Below are 5,683 nucleotides of genomic sequence, written 5' to 3' on the forward strand. Positions count from 1 at the left end.
GTCTCCATGTCTTCAACGCATGCACTACGGCTGCTAACTCCAAATCGTGTGCAGCATAATTCAACTCATGGGGTTTAAGCTGTCGTGAGGCATACGAAACAACTCTTCCCTCATGCATAAGCACTGCTCCAAGTCCTCGACGAGAAGCATCGCAATATACTTCATAATCCTTGCGCTGATCTGGCAGGATCAACACCGGTGATGTAACCAAATGTTTCTTCAACTCCTGGAAACTGGCCTCACATTCCTCAGTCCATTTGAATTTGGTGTCCTTCTTCAGCAATTCTGTCACGGGCTTTGCAATCTTTGAGAAATTCTCAATGAATCTCCGGTAGTATCCTGCGAGTCCAAGAAAACTCCGGATCTCTCCAACTGACGTTGGTGCTTCCCAATTTGTCACATTGACAACCTTGGTGGGGTCTACTGCTATTCCTTCTCCGGATATAACATGTCCGAGGAATCCAACTTCCTTCAACCAAAACTCACACTTGCTGAACTTGGCATATAACTGATGTTCTCTGAGCTTCCCAAGTACCAAACGCAAATGCTCCTTATGCTCCTCTTCAATTTTTTTCGAGTAGACCAGAATATCATCAATGAACACCATGAAAAACTTATCCAAAAACTCCATAAACACCTTGTTCATCATGTTCATGAAATAGGCAGGTGTGTTAGTCAGACCAAATGACATAACCGTATACTCATATAGCCCGTACCTTGTGGTAAAAGCTGTCTTAGGTATATCCTCCTCTCAAATCTTCAACTGGTGGTATCCTGATCGGAAATCGATCTTGGAAAATACTTTAGCTCCTTGCAACTGGTCAAACAGATCATTGATCATCGGCAATGGGTAGTTGTTCTTTATCGTTACTTCATTCAATCCTCTATAATCAACAACCATCCTCAATGATCCATCCTTCTTCTCCACTAGAAGCACTGGTGATCCCCAAGGTGACGAACTTGGGCGAATATAGCCTTTATCCAGTAACTCCTTAATCTGCTTCTTAATTTCCTCCAAATCCTTTGCGGGCATCCTGTGCGGTCTCTTAGATATTGGCCATGTGCCTGGCAAAAGCTCAATCAAAAACTCAATGTCTCTATCCGGTGGCATGCCTGGCAACTCTTCTGGAAATACATCAGGGAAATCCTTCACCACTGGCCTTCCTCCTGTACAACTCCTAATAAGGAATTCACTTGAGTCCTCTTCGGCACATGCCGGGATACATACTTAATCCTTCTTCCTTCTGGGTGGTGAGCAAAATCGACTTACTGGCGCATTCAATGTTCCCTCCATACTTCGATAACCAATCCATGCCTAATATCACATCTAGTCCTTGTGACTCCAATACTATTAGGTCTGAGGGAAACACGTAGTTACCAATCCTTAATGGTAACCGATCACACCATAGACTAGCCATATACTCTGCTCCTGGCGAGGTTACTAACATGGGTGACCTAAGGGCTTGGGTTGGCAGGTTATATTTATCCACAAATCCCCTTGATATGTATGAATGTGATACACCAGTATCAAAAAGAACGATTGCAGTAAATAACTTAACCAAAAACTTACCTATTACTGCATCTGGCTATGTTTCAACCTCCTCCACGTTAACGTGGTTCACCTATCCCCTATTGAAAGGGTTCGGCTTCTTCCCAGAGCTTCCATTGCCATTTCCATTCTTAGCTTCAGGACATTCATTGGCATAATGTCCAGTCTTCTGGCACTTGTAGCAAGTAATGTGGCTCAAATCCTTCTTGGCGGGTGTTGCTGGGTTGGAACGATTCTGTCCGTTGCTTCCTCCATTACCATTCCCATTCTTGGGTCCATTATGGTTGTGCGAACTTCCTCCATTGTGATTGTGACCTCCATGGTTATGCTGAAACGGTCCTCCCGAGTTCGGGGTAAAACGAGGCTTCTGTTGAGCTCCAGAATTATACTTCCCTTGTCCATACTTCCTCTTGCGGTTGTCAATCTGCTGCTGCTTCCCTTCAATCATGAGAGCTCCATCTACCAACTCCTGGTAGTTGTTGAAAGTTGCCACCATCAACTGCATGCTCAGCTCATCATTCAGTCCATCAAGAAACTTCTCCTGCTTAGTTGCATCCGTAGCAACGTCATCTGGGGCATAACGTGCTAACTTACTAAAATCATCCACATACTAGCCAACTGTACGTCCTCCTTGGCGCAAGTTGCAAAACTCACACTTCTTCATGGCCATAGCTCCTACTGAAACATGGGAAGTATGGAAAGCCTGCTGCAACTGGTCCCATGTGACAGTGTTGATGGGGTAAGTGGCTGTGAAATTCTCCCACCATGATGCTGCGGGTTCATCAAGCTGATGTGCGGCAAAGCGCACTCTCTCCGCATATGTGCATCCTGCAGTGGTCAACTCCCTTCCAATCTTGCGGAGCCAATCATCTGCAACAATTGGCTCGGTGCTACTGGAGAACACCGGCGGATTCATCTTCAAGAAACGGGCTAAGTGGTCAACTGGTGGTGGTGGTGGTGGGTTGTTGTTGTTGTTGTTGTTGTTGTTGTTGTTCCCCTAATTCTGATTCTGGACTAGTATCTGCATAAGTGTATTCTGCTGCTGGATCAACTGAGTGAGCTCCGGTGGGAAAGCAAATCCATTGTCGCGTCTCGGAGGCATCTGAGGGTTTAGAAAGGGTGAGAAAATAGAATAGAATGAGGTCTAGAGAGAAAAACACTACCCAGTATGCACATGAGACAAACACAATCATATCTCTTCAATCAATTCAAACAAGGGCAATACAACGGTCTAACTATCATTACAAAAGTGCTTGGACTATACTATATACATGGGGGAATACTACTACTGCTATGGTGGTCGACTAGAAAAATTGATCTGTCGAAGACTCCAAGATATCTGCTCCAGCTTCATCAACAAAGTCATCATCACTATCGTCAGGGTCTGAGTCGATGTCGTCGATGATGATGTAGTTTTCAGGGCAAGTAGAATCGTCGTCTTCTCGTCGTGGCGCGGGATCTCCCATGAATACTCCGATCTTCTTTATCAGGTCATCATTCTTCTCCAATAATGTTACTATTTTCTCCTCATATCCATCACGTGTAGACTTGAGTTCTTCCTCCAGCTCTGTGATCCTGGTCATTGCCTTCTTCAGATCTATCATGCCTGCGCACATCTGGTTCTCCTGGCGACGAATGTGCTGGTTTAACTCCTGGATGAAAGCTGCAATAGATCTATCCTTCCTGGTGCTGATCATCTCCCATTGCTCATCTCGGCGCCCACAAATCTGGTAGATAGTATCCTTGAGATCCTTGTGGTAAACTTCTCCAATGCGTCCCATGGTGATGTGGGCTGTCATGCTCTCTCCTAGACTCCAGGTTGGTGCATCAAAGGAAAACTCTATGAGCTCAGTGACGGGCATGAACGTCCTTCCTGGAACTAGAACTTGAATCATCCAACGCTCCTCTTCTAGTAAAGTGGCGATGTAGGTCCCGGTGAAGCTTGATACTCCGATGTTCATGTATCTGGTGACTTCCTTCAAGTGGCGTCCAAAAGGTGTATCTTCATCCAGTTGCGTGAACTTGTTCCTTGTATCCGCCATCCTAAAGAGTAGAAAAGGGAGAGAAGTTAGAAATGAGAAAAGAATACTGATCTAGGGCTTTGGCTTAGTGGTCATGTCCTACAGTCAGCGTGTGCTCTGATACCATCTTGTAGCGCTAGACCTCAAACAATCTGGTCTCTATGCATCAGTGTCATCCCTGGATTGGTAATGCTGACACGCACAGTACTTGAACGATTTATAATAGAGTAGCAATCACACACTTATTACATCGAATGTCTCAAAAAGAACTTATTACAATAAATATGGCTTAAGTCCATCTAAATACGATAACAGCGGAAGGCTTGGAAGATAAAGTGTGTCCATCAACTCCAACGGCATCACTGAGTGAAAGATCACGACCTAAGGCACCTTACTCGTCGTCTGAAAAGACTACAACATGAATGTTGCAGCCCAAAACGGGTCAGCACATGGAATATGATGGCAATGTAACACATTGAGAGTAATGAACAGAATAATGCTATCACTACAAGCATACATGGCTGGTGGAAAGCTCTATGGTTAGAGTTTTGCATAAAGCCAATTTTTCCCTACAACAAAGGAATAAATTTTATTTAACTATCATGGTGGTTGTTAAACCTTGAGAAGTTTCACCCAAATCAATCCCAATTAAGCATCATCAGTAAACCCAATTAAATTATATTAAGAGTGATGAGATCCACATGATAATCCAAGAACTAGATACTCAAAACGTCCATAACCGGGGACACAGCTAACCATGATTAGTTTGTACACTATGCAGAGGTTTGCGCACTTTTCCTCACAAGACTCGATCTCCTCTGTTGGATTCCTCGCACTACCTGGTGTTTGAGAAACGGATGACCGAGACACGGTCTTTCAGAAGCAGTAACTCTTTACTCTCGGTAGACAGTACCAACCTACATCCCCTACATCTGCTAGCCTACCACTTAAAGAGGTCACGCAACATACTCAACTATGCTAGAGCCCATAATAGCTTGCGGCTGCACACGGAAGTTTCTAGCAGGAATAATCTTATGATCCCTTTGAGCCTGGGTGGCGGTCCATAGGAGAATCACACGGTACCCCGGGATTTCCAAAAATACAGGCAACACTGGGTTCACCAGGTGCCTCAATCCACCCAGATGTGTATTAAAGTTGCCACCTTAAGTTAACCATTAAATAACAATACTCACATCTGTCATGGATACACTCACCCAATCCACGTCTACAAGCATAGCATAACAATATAAGCAACGTAGAAGTAACTCCCAAAGGTTTGATAATAATCAGGACAATAGGTACTACCTCATCTACTTCCCAAAACCCACATGTTAATCAGATCCTAACCATGCAATTGTTTGAGGATTGATCTAATGCAATAAAACTGGGTAGTAAAGAGGTATGATCAAAGTGTTACTTGCCTTGTTGATGATCCGTGAAACCTAGAGACTCGTAGTAGCACGCTTCGCAGTCCGGGTACTCTATCGCAAACAAACAAACATACAATAAGCACTCAACTACAAGCACGAGTAAAACTAAAATAAGATATCTAACCAAAAAGTTCAACTTAAGAACTCCGGTTTGCAAAAAGAATCAAATCAAACGAAGCAACGAAACTCAAACTGCGAAAGAAACAAGCTTCCTTTACTAATCTGGACTTAAGTCAATTTTTACAGTAGCAAAAACTTGTTTAAGTTGTTTAAACAGAAAGAGGGTTTCGAGACGAAACTCTAGGCGCTTGAATCGCCTGATTCCGATAAACGAGCAAAAAGATAAACTAAAACGAAAATCAGGGCAGAAATCGCGATTGAAAATAATCGCGGAAAATCCCTAGAAAAAGAAAAACTGACGAACAGGCTAACGAACGAACGTTCGCTGTCTGCGGCTAAATGGTGAAAATCGTTCATTAAAACGAACGAACAAACGGGCGTTCGCTCATTAACTAAACCTAAAAAAACCGAACCGGATCTGAAAAAACAGATCTAGGTTTTTCGAAAAAAACAAACGGTTTTCTATGAAAACCGATGAACGGAAAGACGGCTGCGGCGGCTACCTCCGGCGGTGGTCCGGCGGGTGAGGCGGCAGGCTCTGGCAGCGGCGGGGTCTCCGGCGA

Source organism: Triticum dicoccoides, chromosome 5B, assembly GCF_002162155.2.
Source record: "Triticum dicoccoides isolate Atlit2015 ecotype Zavitan chromosome 5B, WEW_v2.0, whole genome shotgun sequence".
In the NCBI taxonomy this organism is placed as follows: domain Eukaryota; kingdom Viridiplantae; phylum Streptophyta; class Magnoliopsida; order Poales; family Poaceae; genus Triticum; species Triticum dicoccoides.